General features: G+C 32.6%; 1 protein-coding gene and 1 pseudogene across 1 annotated transcript in view; one reads left to right on the top strand and one right to left on the bottom strand.

Moving 5' to 3' along the window:
• LOC115987463 (guanine nucleotide exchange factor SPIKE 1-like) overlaps positions 1-21856 on the bottom strand; it is a 74605-nt gene that overhangs the window by 44100 nt on the left and 8649 nt on the right. The gene's annotated exons all lie outside the window — the stretch shown is intronic.
• Positions 18178-20372, top strand: LOC115986031 (annotated as a pseudogene).

Raw genomic sequence — 21856 nt, forward strand, 5'->3', positions numbered from 1 at the left:
ATTATTTACCATATGGAGGGCGGCGGAGAGGTTTTACGCTGAGGACTTCGGTTTCCTTTTTGATAACACATCGTTGTGTTGTCTTTGTGTTTGCGTCTCTCTTTCCTTAATCTTTGCCATTTAATTTCTGTTGTGGATGTAATTTTATTTGGTTTAGATTGTTTATCAATTCTGTATTAAGCTTATGTTTATATTCCGCATATTAATTGTTTGATATTAAACTTGAATTGGTAATTTGTTAATTGGGGGTCTAAACGTTCATAGTGTTTTATACACTAATTGAACTTTCAACATATGTCTAGCTTGTAAAGCTGAAATCACCCGTAGAGAAGTATATGCCCCACTTCCCACAAAACAATACTCAATCTCACCAAGTACTTGGAAAATTACCTTCTTCCTATGACAATCAACTATGGCATAATGAGTAGCCAACCAATCCATCCTAAAGATTATGTCAAAATCCCGCATCTCCAACAATGTTAGATCTACTTGTAACTCTTTATTTGCTATTTTGACTAAATAAGACTTGCAAACACTATCAATAACTACTACACCCCCAATTGGGGTATCCATATATAATTTAGATTCCATAAGCTCAAATTTAAAATTATGTTTCTTTGCAAAATTAGTAGATATGAAGGAGTGAGTGGCACTAGGATCAAGCAATGCAAAAGCAAAAGTTGTGGAAACTGGAATATTACCTGTTACCACAATATTAGAAGTATTAGCATCCTGTTAAGTAAGTGCATAAACCCTTCCTTGGATCTTGGGCTTTTGGCTTGCTCCCTAACTTTGTCCTATTGTTGGTCTTGGAATAGTCTAAACCTCCTTCTGTTTGGGACACTCAACAATCCTATGACCCTTTTGTCCATATGAGAAACACGCTCTAGTATTCTAGTGGCAATCCTTATCTGAATGAGACCTACCACATCGAGCACTTTGGCAATTCCTTGGTATCATCACATTGTGTTCATTGTTTTTTTTGGCTTGAAAGCTAGAGCTTTGCTCTCCTTGCCTAGGCCTCTTCTTTCGGTTGTTATCTCTATCTACCTGAGCCTCATTAAGCCCCATCTCCCCTAATAAATCCTTACTCACAACTGCCCTAAAGTTAGTCAACTCAAAGGGCAAAACTCCTTGCTTGATTCGGAACCTTAATCCATCTTCAAACCTTCGAGCCTTAGTTTCTTCATCCACCACCGTTATCGAATCAAATTTGGCTAACCTGGAAAATTCTACTTCATATTGAGCAACTGTCATGCTACCTTGTGTCAGCTTGATAAACTCTTTTTCCTTTTGAAAACGAATGTTCTTAGGAAAATATTTCTCATAGAATATAGACTTAAACAGCTCCCAAGTCCAAGGTTCTGCCTCTTGGCCACGTTTGCCTTCTTCTAGCTGCCACTAGTCATAAGCATCTCCACGCAACATATATGCCGCATAAGCTACTTTCTAGCCCTCAGAGCATTCAAGAACTCTGAATACTTTCTCCATCTCAATGATCCATTCTTCCATAGGCTCAATAGTCCCCTCAAAAGCTGGAGGAGACAACCTCTTGAATTCAATCATCCCACCATGATGACCTCAACATTGCACCATCATCCTAGCTAGGTTGTCTCCAGTAGTGACCTATGTTAGACCACTCCAACCAAGGTTTGCATCATCTGAATCATCTTTGATGGCTAGCCTTGGTTGTGCCTAGGTTCTTGGTTCCCATCTTGCTGATTCCTACCATTGCTAAAGTTATTGGGAGTTTTCACAATGTTTTTGCTATGAGGTGGCATCCTAACCTCTGTTCATTATGCACATGACAAACTAACATGTTATCAAATTTCTAATTTAATTAAAAAAAAAGATCAAAAACTCATCTAGTATATATATCATACAATGTATCCCTAAATGCCTAATTTCTACCCCTCTCATCATTTAGTTTCATAAATCAATGCCTAAGGATCCAACCTAGAGCTCTAATACATAAATATTGTCACACCCCGAACCCAAGTAAGAGCTAGGCACGTGACAACAGCCTCACACTTATAAAGTTTACACCCTACAAGTGTGAGAGTCCTTCTTAACAACAAAAGAATTATCCTCAAAGAAAATTTCATCAATAAATTTAAAAATATCTTCAATAATGTAATTCTCAAAAGATCTCCAAATTATAATCTTCCAACGTCAAAATAAAAATAAACTAAATCCTCCTTTAAGACTAAAAGTCTACACAAACGGTAATTTTAAACATAAAAGTTCAAATCTTATTCCATTGATTTCCTAAACTTCACTCATGCACACATCCCAGCGGTAGCCCAAACATATGCTACTCTTCCTGATAAGAATCTGAAAGGGGAAAGAGTGGGGGAGGTGAGTTGACAATTCAATAAGTAACCAAAGTCCTAATAAGTTCTATCAAGCAAATAGATCTATAAAATAATAAGTTGTATATAGATAAAATATTTTAAATCTTATAAATATATCACAGATGAATTAGAAATTAATTTGTTTTCCATATATATCAAAGCAATAATTTACAATAGGTTCCAAAAACACATAAGCAGTTTCAAGGACTTAAAACAATTCAAATATTCAACATAATTCATATTCTCAACAATCTTTACGACTAAGGTCATGCTATATCCTTGTGACTAGACATCAGATTCAGATGAAACTAGTTCTGTGCTAATGTATATTCCCTATTAGCTAGGTCTAGAAACACGATAGGCTCGTGATGCCCCAGATAGAACAAGTTTTAGTACCAATGAATAATCCCCATTGGTTGGGTATCAGAGTCAAAACATAGTCAGATTGTCTAAAATCATATATATCAAATCATAGTTCAAACAAAAATATATTTCATTCAAATACATACATAAAATCATATATTTAGTAAATCAAATATATTTGAGATAATTCTTTATTCTTTACTTTAAATAAATGCAGCTAAAACAATTAAATAAAATTATAACAATTATAAACAATATTCCATAGTTAAAATACGCAAAATAAAACCAACTAGGATGAGGTTACTTATCTCAGTCAGCTCATCACAAAAGAACTTCTCCTTAACACTTTCTCTAAAATCCTTAGATATCACCTAAACAATTTTAAAGCACCATTTACTCAATAACCAAATAATTCAAGAAAAACTTATAATAGTACCCGACTAGAAGAGAGACTACTAAAAATATCTAATAACTATCTATTTTTATCACACACCAAAATTCCACCTAATCATAATATTTTTCTTTATATATATATATATATTTCTACCACAATTAAAGCCTTACAAATATATAAGACCATAACTCCTATTACTATGTAGGCACGTGGGCCATCTTCAAGTACGTGTGTTCCTTTGTTTTTGTTTTTTTTTTTTTTTTTTTACTTAAATACCCCTCCTTTTAAATCTTTTTTTTTTTTTTTTGGGTATTACGTAATGCATTGTCCCAAGCTCAATCAGTAAGTATGCATAAGTTATGTGTACAGTTTGCATACACTCATAAAATTTTTAAAAAACTAAATTTTAATTTCACTTTGTTAAAATTAGTCTATGAGATTTAGATTTTGTCAATTCAATCCCCCTGTTAAAAAGAGTGATTATAGACTTTTTGTTAATTTTGGTTAAAGTAGCTAGTACCAATAAGTCATTAACCCCCTTAAATGGCATCTTTTAAAACTAACTAGCCAATGTTCCCATGCGATGCACGGATATGGTATAAATTTATTTTAAAATATTTTATAAAAAACTATCTTCATGATCATGCATAATACTCATTATGTGATTTAATGCGTGTGAAATTAGTTTCAATTACATTACATGTTATTAAACACAGAGTAAATATAATTTTCTAAGATTAATATACAAAAGAATATGAATGTAATGATCATATTTTAAATTGTTAAGTTTACTCAAACTAAAACAGTAGTTGTCCTCATAAAAAAAAAAATTAAAAAAAAAAAAAACAGCGGTCTTGAAGACTAAATAAAGAGAATGTTGTTCTTTCAAAATAGAAAGGTACATAGCACTAATTTTGAGTTGCAACATAGGGTTTTGCTTCATTGATTATTGCCTTACTCATGGTTAAGAACTTAGGATAAGTTAAAAGCTAATCTGAAATGGTGAAACCAATTTTCAAAAGTAAAATTAATCCAATCAATGCTCTTATGCCTATCAAATACTGATATGCAAGTTGGAAAAATCATAGCTGATGGTACTTCAAAATTGTGAATCCTAGTCATTCTATTGAGTTTCCAAAAACCCATGTTTTATGATTACATCAAGGGTGACATCCAACAACCCCATATCTTCATATTTTTAATATCCTCTAGGGGGAAAAAAAATATATCACTGAAGTTACAGCAAATTTTGAGAAAATCAGTAATTTTTTCAAAATATTGAATCTATTGTTCAATTCTTGTAACACAAAATCAATTGTGGCAATAAACACATCAACTCAATAATAATGCTCTACATCAATATCATCTCATTGACGTCAAGATCGACCACGCCTTCCAATATATCGAGCACTCAAATCAGGAATATCTATTTTGTGCTCATAAAATAATTTTACTTTCTTAAGAAGATCTTCCCATCCAACTTCTCTCATTTTTGCAATCAATTTTTTAGTACTTGAAACAAGATCCATGGCATTTAGAATATCTTGAGATTTTTGTTGCAAGACTTGAGAAAAAACTTCAGTGATTTCCATGATGTCCATCATGAGATGTAATATAAAGATAAAGTCAAAGGACATTAATGAGTTTAAAGCAAAATCTACATCTCCACGTTGACAATAGTTTCCTTCTGTAGAAAGATTCTCTAAAACTTTATAAGTTACATCAAACGACATTTTAATCAAGTTAGATATTGAATACAAGTTAGAGCCCCAACGTGTATCTCCAGCTCGCTTCAAAGTTCCAATTTGATTTAACCCTCTTCCGGATTCCATTTCATTATTTGATTATTTTCTTGCAACATCAATAGCTTGAGCATCTTTCAACTCATCATTCCGTTTGCTTGAAGGTGTAGTGGTATTAATAATTGAAGTCAAATTATTGAAAATTTGATGAACAACACTTACTTTAGAATATGCTATAACTAATGCAAGTTGTAGGCGATGTACAAAACAGTGAATATAATAAACATAGGGACATTCATTACAAATTAAAACTTACAACCCATTCCATTCACCTCTCATGTTGCTCGCACTATCATATCCTTAATCTTGAATATTTTGAATAACTAACTCATGATGAGAGAGGACATTAAATATCTCATCTCTTAAAGTTAAAGATGTAGTGTCTTTGACATGGACAAGACCAAAAAGCAAAAAACCTTTCACAAATAAAACCATCTTTATCCACAAACATAAAGCCTATTCGGCTATTCTATTAACTTTAGGACGGTAGTATGGACCCTAGACCCTAAAGTGCGCTCACAAATGTTTTAAGCTTTTAAGTTTTAACATTTGTTTAGTCTTTTTCTTTTTTCTTCTTTTGACTCAAATATTTGCTGGACACCACAAACATAAAGCATATTCTAGTAGAGCCTTCACTCTTCTTCCATTAAAAGGAAAACTTGAATGGCTGAACAACAAAAGCTTGCCATAGAGAGACTCTTATAGTCATAAAGAAAGTGAGAAACTTACCAAACGTCCATAGTGAAGATAGATCGAGGCGGGAGAGGCGAAGGTAGCTTGACTGCTTGTGGCTAGAGAAGTTTAGATTTTTAGGTTACCAGGTTGGGAAGTTTGGGTTGTGTTTGTGAATTTTTTATTTATTTATTTATTTTTTTATAACCGTGTTTGTGAAGTTTAATGTTGTGATTTGTATCTATTTATTTGGATTTTATAGTCCTAGTTTAATTAGAAGTTGGTGTCCTAATTTAATTAGGAATAGGAATTTGACTAACAAGCGATTTGGCTTTTGTTTCTTTTTTTAGCATAACTGTTTATGGGCCAAAAGAATGGACTGGGTTTTAAAACTGAATTGCTATATGCTATATGTATTTTTTGTCAAAAATATGAGGGGGGCGGCTCTTGCTAGCCACAACACGCGGCAGTTGGAGTTCTCCGATTGTAGATGGAAATGAGAGAGATGAATGGGAAATCGGACACGCTGATTAGATTTATTGCTCATGCATATATATATATATATATATATATATATATATATTGCATTGGTACAAACTACAATAAGTTATTGACAAACTACTTGCCCCCAATCTTAATCTAAGCATGTCAATTATATTATACTAGTGTTTAATCCGCACAATCCGCGGGATCACTTGAAATCTCATAAGTAGCAGAGAAATTTGGCTAATAAAATCATTTTTTAAAGAAAAAAATTGTTGCAAAGTGTGTAAGATACGTTAGTTATCAATTTGTTTTTTTAATTAATCCAACCAAAACACTCAAAACTAACTCATATTTCTTAGTTCATATACAAATCAAAGGAAAAAAGAAAAAAGAAAAGGAAAATAAGTAAAGCTAACAACAACAACAATTGCATATTTAAAAATATTGCCAATAAACTGAACCTAATAGCCTAAGTAGTACAAAAAATAAAAGATACCAAGTCTAATAGAACGATTTTGAAATAAACATCAAGAAGGAAAATTAAAAAAAATAATAGTAAGCATTCCAGTAAATCAAAACAATAAATCAGAAGAGAAACAATAGTAAAATAAAATACTAAGAAGAAAAATACAAAGGCAAGAATAGAAGTGAGTGTGCTAAATATGTTTAAAATCATGAAATTTGGTGTAAAGATAGAATTAATTCAGATGTATTCTTTGAAACTTGAAATCTGAATTAAAATTTGAAAATCAAATTTTAATGCTAAGATAAGAAGCTAGTATGGGGTAATTCTTATGGATTATGTCATAAACAACCATCCAAATCCACAAAATGTTCATCCAACAGGTACAAACTATCAGTTGTGATAGAACATGATAGAATTACAATGACAATACCAACTTCAATGAAATACTTCAATTTAAATTACTTTATCAAAACTGAAACAAAATTGTATCATAATTATATGATTTTGAAATTATGTAGACAAATAAAACCGAAGCACCACTTCAAAAACCAAAAAAAGCTTTTTAATTCCTCAAAGCTTTTCTAATCAATCTAATGAATCACAAAAGTCAAGCAAAAAACAGAAGTTAGCATCCTGCTATATTTTAATATTTTTCGTCGCACTTATAATAGTAATTGAAAGCCTATAAATGCATACTTTTGGATGAGCACATCAACCAAAAAGGCTTTGCTTTTACACCAACAACAAAGAAAATGCCTTTATTACAAAAGAAGTGTAAGACTATTTTTCTACAAAACACTAATTACAAATGCAGGTATCAATTATACAAAAAGGTTTTAAAAAATAAAATTTATAACAAATTTTTTTTTTTCAAAAGCATACTACAATTAGAATCCCTAAATATAATAATATATTTAAAAAAACAGTTGAAGAAATAGATTAAAGAACCAAACAAATATGAACAATGCAACTGCAGGAAAATTGTACCTTCACATAAACCATGCATGTTACTTAAAGAATCAGTCTCATAAATATGGTCATTAACAAACTCTTCAAAGTAAACAAAAAATAACCTTGAGCAAATATTCAAAATTCCACACTCTCACCTCCCCTTACAAATAACAGAACAAGTAATAGAGCAAACAAAAAACCCAAAAATTATAAATTAATTATTAAGTTTAAAAGATAACCAACCATTAAAAGTTAGGGAGGTTTCAAAATTTTAGAAACTGTATTACAAAAAGTTACTATTGTGAAACCTACAGTTGGTACACTCCTCCATGGATCTCAATTTAAAAATACATTTGAGCAGTTCATTGAGTTGCAAAGCTAAATTGTCAATAAAAGCTCGAAAACTAACACCAAATGGTGGGTGCATGCACATATGATAAATTTTGTGAATTATAAAAATCAACAGCTACTATACATGAAACACTTTATGCTAAGGACCACAAACTAAATATTCAAAACTGGCTTGAAATTGTAATTAGCAGTTATACAACCCTCAAGATTACAAAGTAAAATATCTCAAAAATCAACCAACACAAACACAAAGAAGTAAAAAATAAATAAAAGCAGTTCCTACTTTCTAATAAATCAAAAAATGAAAATAAATATCAATAGATGCATATTTCAATAGAGAAATAAAAATAAAATTAAATATCAAAAAAGGAATACAACAAAGGCGATTGTATATTCCAAGCATTCAGTTTTTTTTTTTTTTTTTTTAAATACAATCTAAAAAAAAATCTGCCAAACTAAAACTAAATTTAATCAATACTATAATCGAACAAAACAGGATTCAAGAAATTGTAAAAATAAATGAGAAATTAGGGAAAAAGGAGGAAAAAATGCCTACCTTTGACTATACCCATTTTTTCCTGGAAACCCTAGAAACGGCAAATGAATAGAAAACAAAAAAGAGGGAAAAATGTCTACCTTCTTAATTGTTTGTTGTTGAAGAGCAGAGACAGGATAGTTTCTAAATCGTCTGTTGCAGAGAACGAATAGAGGTTTCCACCGTTGCAAAGGTTTTCACTATTGCAGAGGTTTTATATTTCGTCCATTTATACTACAATCGAACAAAACAGGATTCAAGAAATTGTAAGAAAAAAAAATGAGAAATTAGGGGAAAATGGGGAAAAAATGCCTACCTTTGACTATACCCTTTTTTTCCCTGGAAACCCTAGAAACGACAATTGAATAGGAAAACAAAAGAAGGGGGAAAATGTCTACCTTCTGAATCGTTTATTGTTGAAGAGCAGAGACGGGATGGCTTCTAAATCGTCTGTTGCAGAGAACGAACAAAGATTTCCACCGTTGCAGAGGTTTTCACTGTTACAGAGGTTTTATTTTTCGTATGTTTGATAGGTTGGAACACGCAAGTCCGGTCTGTGTGTTTGAAGGTGCAGCGAAGTATCGCTAGTCTAAGTGATTCTGAATTTTGATTGGGAAATACGGTTTGGGTTTTAGGGTTTTTGTTTTTGTTTTTGTTTTTGTTTTTTTTTTTTTTTTTTTTTTTTTTTTTTTTTTTTTTTTGTTCTGTGGAAAAGCGGCTGGTGTTTTTATAAGGGCTTGCGTTTTTTTTTTTTTTTTTTTTTTCTGTTTTTTTTTTTTTTTTGGATAAGCGTGTTACTGTCTGAAAAGGAATCTCTCCAAACGCACCTTGCGGTTTTTCAAGTTTATACTCTATATGTGTCAGTTTTTTAGATAGGCATTTTTCCTAACATGTCAGCACCTCCTTAAAGGCTTCTGCTGTTATATATAGTATTAGATAAATGGAAGCTTGGAACAAATGACTTTAATCCATTTCCAAAGAAAATAAATTACCTGCATTTGTACAAGAAGTTCTGTTTTGATTCGTCGAGATGCTACCTTCTCATCGTTTTCACCTCGTGAACCACATAAGGAATCAATTTCATCAATAAAAATAATGGATGGAGCAGCATCACGGACCCGTCGGAAAAGAATTGAGACTTGCTTTTCACTTTCTCCCATCCATTTGGAAACAATGTCCGATGCGGAAACACTGTGTATAGACAGTACACAACACATGTAAATGTCTGTGTATAGACAGTGCACAACACATGTAAATGTGTTGGCAGCATTCCATCCATATAAAAACATTAGAAAGCAAACACATCTACATCCTTGGGAAATACATTAGCTGTAATAAATGCACCCAACAATAACTGCTTGGAAGAAGCAGAGAAACAAAACAATCGCCGATGTGAATCAATTGAAGCATAGTGGCATAGATGATGAATTCAGAAATCCAACACATTCCAATAACGTGATGATTGCAATGAAAAAGCATATGAAACGAGTCAAAGACCCAACCATATGAAGTAAGAAAACTACACCAACAATATAAAATATTAAGAACTCAAGTCCACATTTTCTGAAACTCAGACATCTTAGGTTTCAACAAGAACATTTAATCTATTAAATCCAAATTTCATGAATTTTGTCCATCATCTCAATTATTGGACAATGTATTTCTGATCTAGGCCTTTAATAACAAGTAAAATCTACAGAAATGGGTGAGAATAAGAACATGTTAACTATAAAATGCTGCCGAAATCACAAGTTTTCAAAAGAAATTATGCAGAAAATCTGAAACATAGAAAGAAAAAAAAAGCCACATAGACTTCAAATATAAGAGTCACAATTAACTGCAATTGGCAACATGTATTTGCCTTTTGAAGATGAAGATTAGTTCTTTTATCTCTTGCCATGTATGGTTCTTACATCATCACTTATTGTAATCTTGTTGCTTGCTATGTATTGATATTGGTAAAATTATAAATATTACCTAAAGAAAGTTGACCCTGTTTCTGTTGCAATTGCATTTGCTAGATAGGTCTTCCCTGTTCCAGGAGGACCATGTAGTAATATAGCCTTCCACGGTTGTCGTTTTCCTAAAACAGGAGTTCAAAACATTATTTAGCATAATGTCCACATTAGTGTCCACAGGAGTTCAGAACATAATGTCCACATTAGTGGTCACTATAACCCAACTCTTATTATTAGCATTGAAACTAAGAATCACCAAATAAACTAAAAGCAGAGATTAAAAAACCCAAAAGTTAAATACAATGATGGAGGGAGAACTTACCAGTAAAAAATTGAGGATTCTGGATAGGCACTATGGCAGCTTCAACCAATACCTCTTTGCAAGCCTCAAGTCCGCCCACATCACTCAACTTCGCATTCGACTCTGTAAGACCAAGCCCGCTTTCTGCTCTTTTAGATAAAGAGGGTCCATGTAAGTGATGACGGCCTCTTATTTTTGTTGCCCTTCTATAATGGCCCAAAAATAACTGCCTATTCTGCTTCTTAAGCCATGGATTGTTCTCATAGAAGAGATAAGTGCCCGCATACTCTAATGCTTTCATATAAAGCTTATAGGCCTCTTCAAATTGTTTAGCCATATCCTCCACAACTGCCAGTTTCACATTCTTTTCAGCAAGCTCTAAGAGCTCGCCAGTAGTAACAGTAGTCATCTATAAAACACACACACACACACATGTCAATTAGTTCACTCATACAGTTATTCATAATGATGGATTTGCAATAGATACGCATGATGAGCAATAAATCTAAACGGAGGAGTCATCTAAGACTCTAACACACACGCACATATACACATACAGTTATTCATAGTGATATGAATTTGCAATAGATATGCCTGAGCAATAAATCTAATCAGCGCATTTGATTTCTCTTGATCTTCCTCTCATTTTCATCCGCAGTCAGTAGGGGGTTTTCTTTGGGCCAGGGGCACCTAACTGACCATGACAATTTTGGCGAGCCCCAGCCGCCGCGTGTTATGGTCGTGAGCGAGGGTGGTTTGGTTTTTTTTTTTTGGGTATCGAATGTTTCTCAGCCACCGTGTGTGGTGGCCGAGATTCAGATTGAATGAGGGTTTTCCTTTTCATGTTTGGGGGTATATGGTAATGGTATGGGCGCTGTTATGAATTCCTTTTTTTTTTTTTTTTTTTTTGAGAAAGGCTGTTATGAATTCTTAGGTGTGGATGTAGGTGACAATTTTCATTAATTGTGAACTGTGACTTAAAAAAATAAAAAATTAATGAAATTGTGACATGTGATTTTGTAACGGTAAAGGTAGTGTTTTCCGGTTTTGTTTATGGTCTTCGAATGAATATTATAAATCTATAATATGGAACATAATAATGATCTTATCCAAAGGAAAACATAGATAAAAAAATATTAATGAGACCCATTACTAGCTTTTTTGCAAAGTGAGTAAAAAAAAAAAAAAAAGGTGATGATTTAATACCTGGACAAGTGAACGGTATTTGTTTTTCTCCAAGGGATCGCTGAGATAAATCAAAGTTCAGACAAAGATATCGTTTGCAATTGTGGGGTGTGGGTGGAATTGATATGATTTTTTTTTTTTTTTTTTTGGGAAAAACGATTGATATGAGATATGAATGATAGAAATCTAGAACATAATTATATCATAATAATGGGGGATAGAGATCAACGTGCTTTCTCTCTACCTTAACATGCAAGGTATAGGGGGTAGTAATAATAATAATAATAAAAAAGTCGAAGGTATACAACATTCTAGAATATGAAGTCTAATGATTCTAATAGTAATAATAATAATAATAAATCTAACATAAATTATAATCAGTTTAAAATATTAAAAATATTTGTGTTGTTCCTTAGTAAGTAAGACAAAGGTTTTTTTTTTTTTTTTTTTTTTTAGGTTGAGAAAAAGTAAGCAATAATTATATTCAAGAACCAAAAGTGCTTCTCTCTATCTTCCACATGCACAGCATGTAGGAAAAACGTAATAATATAATAATAATATTAAAGTCGGTGGTATAATAGATTCTAGAATGTAATCTAATGATTCTTAAAAAAAAAACATCAATATAATTAGTTTAAAACATCCAACATATTTGTGATGTTCCTAAATAAGTAAGCAAAACACTTATATTCTAAAAGGACTAATCAATTTCTAATTTGAAATTTTCATAATTACCAAGAAAACCAATATTCATTTAGTAAACACTAAATGTTGCTCTCAACACATACTCACACAATACTTATTATAACAATTTAATTCAATCAAATTTATACAATTTGGAATATAACAATCTAATTCAAAGTTAGTTCACACACTTTTTTTTTTTTAGAGTTTTAACTTATGATAGCAATAATTGAACCTCAAATCTTTTATTCAACTATCAGAGACTTTACTAATTGAGTTAACTAAAACTCACTGTTATTTCAGATATTTTTATTTTATTTTATTTTATTTTTATGAAAGTTATTTCACATACTTGGTTATATATTTTGCCACAACTTATATTAATAATAACTTGTAATTAGATTATATTACTTATACATTAGTTCATTACTAATTCTTAATAGTACATGTTTAGCAAAAAAAAAATCAATACTTAATAAAAAGTTATTCAATTATCCTCTGTCACGTGTCTTGGTGTCTAATAAATTGGTGGTTGTTGGCAGATTCTGTTCTGTTTTGACCGTGCAATGCAGTGCATATTGGTGAGACTGTTTGCATGGACTCGTTGGTCATGACCAGTAGGTCTAGAACTAAGCAAAATTAAGGAAAAAAAAAAAATTAATGTGACTAATCATAACTGTCAGGTAATCTTTTATGAGTTCTACTGATGCATGTCCTTTGGATATACGCTAGTAAATCATTTCAGAAAAAATTCTATTCAAAAATTAAAAAAGTTATCAAATTAATGTATGTCTTTTATGTATATGTTAGTAAATTATTTTAGGAAAATTTTTATTCGAGAATTGAAAAAATTGTCATACTTTTTTGACAGCTTTTTCAATTTCTAATAAAAATTTCCTAAAATAAATTATTATTGTATACCCTTAGACCTATATTTTATTAAATGCTAGTACTGTTGCAAACTTAAATATATGAAAAACATTTAAAATATGATAAAATTTCTAGAGATATTGTGCTTATGTTCATGGAACCTGACATTGAGATTCTATTTCAAGAATATACATGTGCTAAAATTATGTTTGATGCTTTTACTAGAGCATCTCGTGTATGCTTTAAAGCATATACTTTACTTTTAGTTGAGAGATTCAATGAAATTGTAACGAAAGAGTTAGATATATATTAGTCCAATAGTGTAGATCAAAGTCTAATCTTACTTTGTGTATAAGTCACTGATATATATTTTCACTTAAAAAAAAAAGTCACTAATATATACTTGTACTACAAGTTTATTAATCATAGTAGTGTATGATTACTGGTTAGTATAGAGTTTAACCTATTATATTTAGCAAAAGCTTAATTAGTTAATTAAAATCAGTTAGGCTAGGCATATGTGCAATCAATCAATCAACCAATAAGAATTAAATATGCCAGTGTATATAAACCCTCCTGTAAGTGTAAGCATGGAAGGTCATAACAAGAAAGTTAATTGCATCTTTATGTTCTTTTCTCGGCAAAATTTGGAATTTAGACTGTTTTCAGAAAAAAAATTTGTGAAAAGCATGCGCGTCAAACTATTTAGTAAGGTGGACTGATTTTGAAACTCGAGTTTGGCAAACTCGAGTTCCAGCCCAAAATTCAAACTATAGTGGCGTTTTTTTTAGTGGCGTTTGTCAAAAACGCCACTATATGTATCCTATAGTGGCGTTTTCTATAAACGCTGCTATAGGAACTAAAAAAACGCCACTATAGAGTTTGCTTTCCAGCCCAAAATCGAGTTTGGCAAACTCGAGTTCCAAAAACAGTCCAACTAACTAATTAGTTTGACGCGCAGGCTATTCTCCAAAAAAATTTCTAAATTCAGTCTAAATAGCAAATTTTGCCTCTTTTCTCCCATCTAAGGGAGAGAATGAATTTCCATAAGGTCCACCATTTTTATTTCCTTCCAAATTGTAAGGGAATGAGAAAGTAGAGCGAGTTATATACGATACAAGGCCCACCTCTTTCCCTTCTTTTCTAAAACCTTGCAAACCCAAATACTATGAAGGGGAACTATTTTCCTTTCTCTTTCTCTTTCTCTTTTTTTTTCTTTTCCTCTCTCCTCTTCCCTTTGTTTTCTCTTTCCTTGTATTCCGTTTTGTCAAACCGTGTAAAAGTTTCCTCTTTCACTCTTATTTAAATGATTAGTTATTTACCATGACTTTTGAAAGAAATTTGTAATATGCTTTTATGTTAGAACTAATTTCTGACATTGCTCCTTTTGTGTTGTGTGATGTTCATTGATTTTAGTTTTTGAATAAATTCCCATTTCTCACCAAAAAAAAAAAAAAAAAAAAATTCCCTCTCTTTTATTTTTTTTTTTTTTTCTCAATTTTTTTTTTATTAATTATTTATTTATGAATCTCTTTTACTCTCTTAATCACTTTTTCCTTTAGAAGGTGGTGACTCCCTTTATCTATTTATTCACCACACATTCCATTCCAAACCTCAAATACCATACTATCCTAACTATACTCAAAACCCTAAAGCAATCCCAACCGGGTTCCTAAGCTCTCATCATCTTAAACACTCAACTCAATTCAACATGACCTTAACCCTAACTGTGCTCCTATCAGAATACATTGCACTCTCCCAACATGTTCAAACTTGGAGGTTTATGCATCTAAAAACATGCACGTGCATGCTCCTAGCATATGCATGCATGGCTCTTATGAAATAAGATTTTCTTTCTTTCTTTTGGGTAAAAGAATTACCAACTTTAAAGTTTTAATAAATAATTTATTAATATAACCATTAAGATTCATATTTATGTTATATAAACACACACACACACATATATATATATATATATATATACATGTTATGACATTGACAGAGACTCAACTATTTTGAACTTTTTTCCATAACTTGTTATGATAAATTATAATATGAACATTATTTTAAAAGGAGTCCACTATTAAAATTTTCTTCTTTTTTGAGCTGACCTAGAAATATTAATCTACCCTACATATAATTCTTCCCTAGCTGGGGCTGAATCCATGATCCTTTCCCCACCCCACAATTACTAACCACCAAGCCACAAGTCATGGTGGCTTAAAATCTTCTTTATTATGCATTAATCATAAAAAATATACTTCTTAAGAAAAAAAAATTCCTTATTTCAAGAAAAAGAATGAATAGTTGACTACCTAGTAAAATATACAATTTTGCTGATTGATTGTCATGGCAATAAATTGATTGTTTTAGTAAAATTACCATCGAGTTTCTGGTTTGGGTAAACTAACAAAATAAACCATTGTTGAAATTTCATGAGTTTGACTCTAGATAACCTTAAAAAAGGAGGTGGTTCCAACATTATTGTGATTCTCTATAATAAATCTCAAAAGAAAATTGTAATAAGAACCTAAACCAGCGAACTTGAGTTGTCATTGGCCAATTTGTTGTGGATTTGGGGTCCGATGAGCTATTGTACAGTGCAATTACCCCTTAATGTGTGTGAGAGAAGGAAAAAGAATAAATTTTTATTAAAGTAGTAATAATAATAATAATAAGAAGAAGAAGAAGTGAAAAAGTTATGATCTAATTATTGAGATCAAAGATAAACTTTTCAATTTTCTATCTCAGCCATTAAACTACTATTTGAATTGTATCTCAAATCTCAATCCATTGGCTATAGGTAGCTTCCCCAAGGCTTCAAACTGATGTAGAGGTTGTTTGGTTCAAACTTTTGATTTTGGATTTTTGGAAAAAGTGGCGCTTTGTAATTGCTGCTTAGGAGATGCAAATTATGCAATTGCAGCATAAAAATACACTTTTTCACCAAATGCGCTATGGTCACGTTTTTAAACTGCCAATATGGTTTCGGCCCCAAATAAAAAAGCTCTAACAAAACAGGCGCGTAGTAGGCTTCATAGGTTGGGCCTTGCACTGCTGAAAATTAAGGTAAACTTGACTGTGAGTCCGGGACTCATTGTTGGGTTCTAGGCTCTCAAAGTGTGGGCTTCGATGGGCTGATATTATTGGGCGTTTTTAAATGGGTCGGGTTGTTGTTGGACAATTAGAATGGGCTTGGGTTATTTTCTCTTCAATGGGTCGGGTTAAGAGCTTTTGCTTCGGTTAAGGATATGGAGGCTAATCTAGGATGATCAGGTTTCGGTCAGTTGAGACTGTTACCAATTTGGGACAGACTCGAAGGTTTGCTTCATGTTACTCTCTGACTCTCTTTGTTCACTGTAAATAATATTTTGTCTATGACTAATTCTTAGTATTAATAAATTGAAACACATTGGTTTTCAAACTAGTTTGCTTCTCAGATCAATGCAGTTCAGCTGTTTGATAAAATTCTTCTCAAAATATGCACAATATGCCGTCTAATATGTGTGTGTATTTTGTGTTTGTGTCTATTCTTTTAAGCATGCATCATTGTTTGAAGTGAGAAACCCAGACCCAGTTGAAATTTTCACCATTTCAATCGGTGTTTTTTTTGGTTTGGATAAGTAACTTAATTGATAAAGGAAAAAGACTATCTCTTGTAAATAATAAACACACAAGATAGTCTGAATAATTACATAAAAAATTATTACTCTTTTGTTCGATAAGTTGTGGTATTTTATTAATGGAACGATTAATATATGCTCAACATAATGAGCATGAGCACACAGTAACATTAAAAAATTCTGCTTAAAAAGATTGCTTCTTTCAGTTTTGTGCACAACTATTATTCAGATGGGTTGTCTTATATTCTGCAATGTTTTGTTGATCAAATTGGCTACTACCTAATAATCCTAATTCCTAAGTAGGTGACTTTATCTACCCATTAGTAAGCCATTCTTTTTCACATCATTACCAAAACTTCTCTTTTGCAAAATGCTTTGATATGCTTATCAAAGCATTTGTGATCATTACGTTATGATTGAAATACCATTATTAGGCATGGTAACTAAATTAAGGTGAACAGGTTATTGCTTATTGTTACATTCCCAAAAGCAAAAGACTTAGAGACCAAACCTTTTGCTTAGGAAAAAAAAGATCCCTTTGATGAGAGAGTAAATCTCCTACTGTCCATAGCAAAATTCACATCGTAAAACTCTAGAAGGATCTAATTGCAACACCCACAATCTCTCTTTCTCTCTCTTATTTGGTTGGTTGGGAACACCATTGTTTAGTACCATGGAAATTAACAAGTTGAGATTTAGAACGAGATTTGGCGGTGGGGGTTTTGTGTACAATTTTGTCAACTGTTACAAGTTTCGGCAATTCTAGCTGAAACTAAACAGTATTAGCACATATGGTTGATAGGATGTTTCAAAAAGCACAATGGGAAGTTGAAGGGGATTTTGGCTCCAAGGGTGGCCAAAATGCATCATTTCTCATTTTTAAATGGGGTGTTTCAAAAAAAAATTTATATTTTATAAAATTAGTCTTTTTTCCTTTGGTGTTAGGTCCATGTTTGTTTTGCATTTTGCATTTATGTGTAGTCTGGTTTTCTTAAATTTTCTTTGTAAATCATAAATTTTAATGTAAATAACACACAGATATGCACACATGCAAGGTTTTGAAGGTGATTTAAGTTTTAATAAAATGTCGTATCCTGTTAAAATTATTTGAAAATAATTTTATTTGTTAAATATAATTTCATTGAGTTTAACAGAAAACCATGACTTGCAAGTTTTCTAAACATGAGGAACACATTGGACATCCATACGGTGGCCAATTGTTACACTGCACAACTGCAACTATATTGCTCTTACTGCATAGCTCAAACCATCCATGCCCATATGATAGCTTCTGGGTTCAAGCCACACCACATCCTCAACTGTTTTATGGATATCTATTGTAAATCATCCAATATTGCCTATGCTAGCCAACTGTTCAACAAAATTCCCGAACCACATAAAGTTGCAAGAATGACGTTGATTACTGCACTCTACTACAAGAAGTCTAACGGTAGCTTAGGAAGTATTTGGTGGAATCCCACTCGGTATGCGAGACACTGTTTTTTACAATGCAATGATCACAGGTTATTCCCACTACAATGATGGCCATGCTGCTATTCAACTCTTTCGTGATATGAGGTGAGACAAACTTAGGCCTGAAAATTTCACTTTCACCAGTGTTCTTGGAGTGTTGGTGCTAATAGTCGAGGATGAAAAGCATTGCCAACAAAAATGCGTTGTGCCGTGCTAAAGCCAGGAACAGGGTTTGTTAGTTCAGTGTTGCATGCGCTTATATCCACTTATGTTCGGTGTGCATCTTCACCATTAGTATCATTTTCTTGATTAATGGGTGCAGCTAAAATATTGTTTGATGAGATGACAGAGAAGGATGAGTTAACATGGACAACAATTATTACAGGGTATGTGAGGAAAGGTGATCTTGATGCAGACCGTGCAATTCTTGATGGCATGACTGAAAATATGGGGGTTGCATGGAATCCAATGATTTTGGGTTATGTGCACCATGGTTTTATTCATGAGTTTACCCACACGAGTGTAATAAGTGCTTGCACTAATGCTGGATTGTTCAAACATGGAAAGCAAGCGCATGCTTTCATTTTGAAAACAGAAGAGAATCCTAAACCAGAATTTTTGCTGTCTCTGAATAATGCATTAGTTACACTATACTGGAAATGTGGTAAAGTTGATGAGGCAAGGAAGATTTTTGATAATATGCTCATAAAAAATCTTGTTTCATGGAATGAAATCTTGTCTGCATATGTTAATTTAGGGCACATTGTGGAAGCTAAGTCCTTTTTAAAGGAGATGCCTGAGAGGAATCTTCTGGCATGGACAATGATGATATCTGGTTTAGCACAAAATGGCTTTGGGGAAGAAGGTTTGAAGTTATTCAACCAAATGAGAATAGAGGGTTTTGAGCCATATGATTCTGCATTTGTTGGAGAAATTACATCTTGTGCCGTGCTGGGAGCTTTGGAGCATGGACGTCAACTCCATGCTCAACTAGTTCAGCTAGGGCATGATACAAGCCTCTCAGCTGGAAATGCAATAATCACATTGTATGTGAGATGTGGCATTGTTGAGGCTACAAATTGTGTGTTCCTTACAATTCCTTATCTAGATTGAGTACCTTGGAATGCCATGATTGCTGCTTTAGGGCAACATGGACATGGTCTGCAAGCAATAGTACTTTTTGAACAGATGTTGAAGGAAGATATAGTGCCCGATCTGATAACTTTTCTCACAATTCTCTCTGCTTCTAGCCATGCTGGTTTAGTCAAAGAAGGACATTGTTATTTCAATTAAATGCATGTTTGTTACGATATAGTCCTGGGTGAAGATCATTATGCTCGATTGATTGATTTGTTGGTTTGAGCCGGGAAGTTTTCAGAGGCAATTGATGTGATTGAATCAATCCCTTTTGAGCAAGGTTTACCAATTTGGAAGGCTCTTCTTGCTGGTTGCTGGATGTATGGGAACATGGATTTGGGGATTCAAGCTGCTGAACGACTTTTTGAACTAATGCCACAGCATGATAGGAACTATGTACTTTTGTCAAACATATATGCCACTGCAGGCAGGTTGATTGATGCAGCTAAGGTGTGGAAATTAATGGGGGACTGGGGGATTAAGAAAGAGCCTGGTTGTAGATGGATTGAGGTTTAAAGCAAGGTTCATGTGTTCTTGGTTGCTGATACTGTGCATAATTATCTTGAGCAATTGGCATTTGAAATGAGAAAACTTGGGTGTGTCCTTAACACAAAGTATGTGCTGCACAATATGGAGTATGAGCATAAGGATTCTGTCTTGTAACTCATAGTGAGAAGCTTGTGGTTGTTTTTGGGCTTATGAAGATTCCTCTAGGAGCCACAATTAGGGTTTTCAAGAACCTTAGGATTTGTGGCAATTACTGGTAGCCGGATATTTTGTCTGCCAATTATCTTGAGGAAGGTTACTGTCAAAAACAGAAAGCCCCGTTCTTCACTTGTTCTTTTTTGCAGCCCCATGGTGGGAATTTATAAAATGGACGATCATGCCAGCTATTGATCCAACTACTCAAACATATAATTACCTCGAAACAACTTTTAGAAAACTACATAGAGGCAGATACATGAGTTTTTGACTTCAGTCTGTATTTTCTTTAGAGAAGATGGTGTAGCTCAATGGTGCAAATATTTAGTGGTTTGGATACCAGAGTGTGGTATGAAAGGTTAATGTACCGTATTTTGTTTTGAGGTTAGGCAAATAATATGATTGTTGGTTAAACCACTAATTTTGATAAATTTCTCAATAGAATGGGCAGCAGCCTTGGACTTTAGTTTCTGTTTTTGGCGATACTTGTTAACTGACGTTTATTTTAGTTCTCGACTGACATGTTAGCTAACTAATATTTCTTATCCTCTTACATTGATGATCCAATAATATGTGAATAGCAACGTAATTTTGCATCCAATGATTTTTCTTATACTCTTACATTGTTGATCCAATATTAAAATTTTTACCGCATGAACATTTCAAAATGCCTTCTTTTTTTAAATGATTTAATTCACATTTAAATCAGAATTCAAGGATGGTATTCGAGTTAGTTAACTTTTGCATTTGCAAATGCTTGCTAGAGTCTGATTCTGTTTTTAAGCTACATACTTTCTTTTTTATTTACTTTATCTACCTAATTTTAACCTTTGATGTGAAATTAATTACAGTTTAACTGGTTTACCTTTTTTCTTTTCAAAACTATTCTTTCAATCAAAATTAATTAAAAAAAATTACTTTACCCTCTCCTCCTCCATTATTATTGTCATGCCCCTCTCGCTATTGCCTTCGTCCCCCACCCACTCGCCTTCCTCATACTCAAGCTGTTAGCCTTTTCGCTGTTATGATCTACCCTCTCACATCCCGCCTCCTCAAGCTGTTACCCTTTTTGCCGCCATCATCTACCCTCTCACATCCCGCCACCATCATCTGTTTACTGAAGCCAAACTTCATTGTTTGATTCACTTCAAAGTCAGTCATCCTTACAGTGGTTTGATCATAAGATATGAAAATTCAGTTCATACATTTTCCTTGTAATGGCAGAATGGACAAAATACCAAGGTGGAAATATTACATCTTCTTTAGCAATGATAAAATAGTTCCCTTAACTTTAACATTCTGATTTATTGTATAATCATTAGATGATTTTTTTTTTTTTAATTTCAAATTTTAAAATTGTGTTTAATAAATTTTTATGTCATGTCATGTAACCGAACAATAATAAATTCCAAGGTTTCAAATAGGTAGATAACTAGGTTGTTATGAAACTTTTACAATTATAACATGTTTATGTTTGCTTCTTAGAAGTTTAATATAAAAAAAAAAATGATTTTCCAATATGATTCTCCTAGTTAGCCAAAGAGTCAGT

Source organism: Quercus lobata, chromosome 4 (assembly GCF_001633185.2).
Source record: "Quercus lobata isolate SW786 chromosome 4, ValleyOak3.0 Primary Assembly, whole genome shotgun sequence".
NCBI classification, from domain to species: Eukaryota; Viridiplantae; Streptophyta; class Magnoliopsida; order Fagales; family Fagaceae; genus Quercus; species Quercus lobata.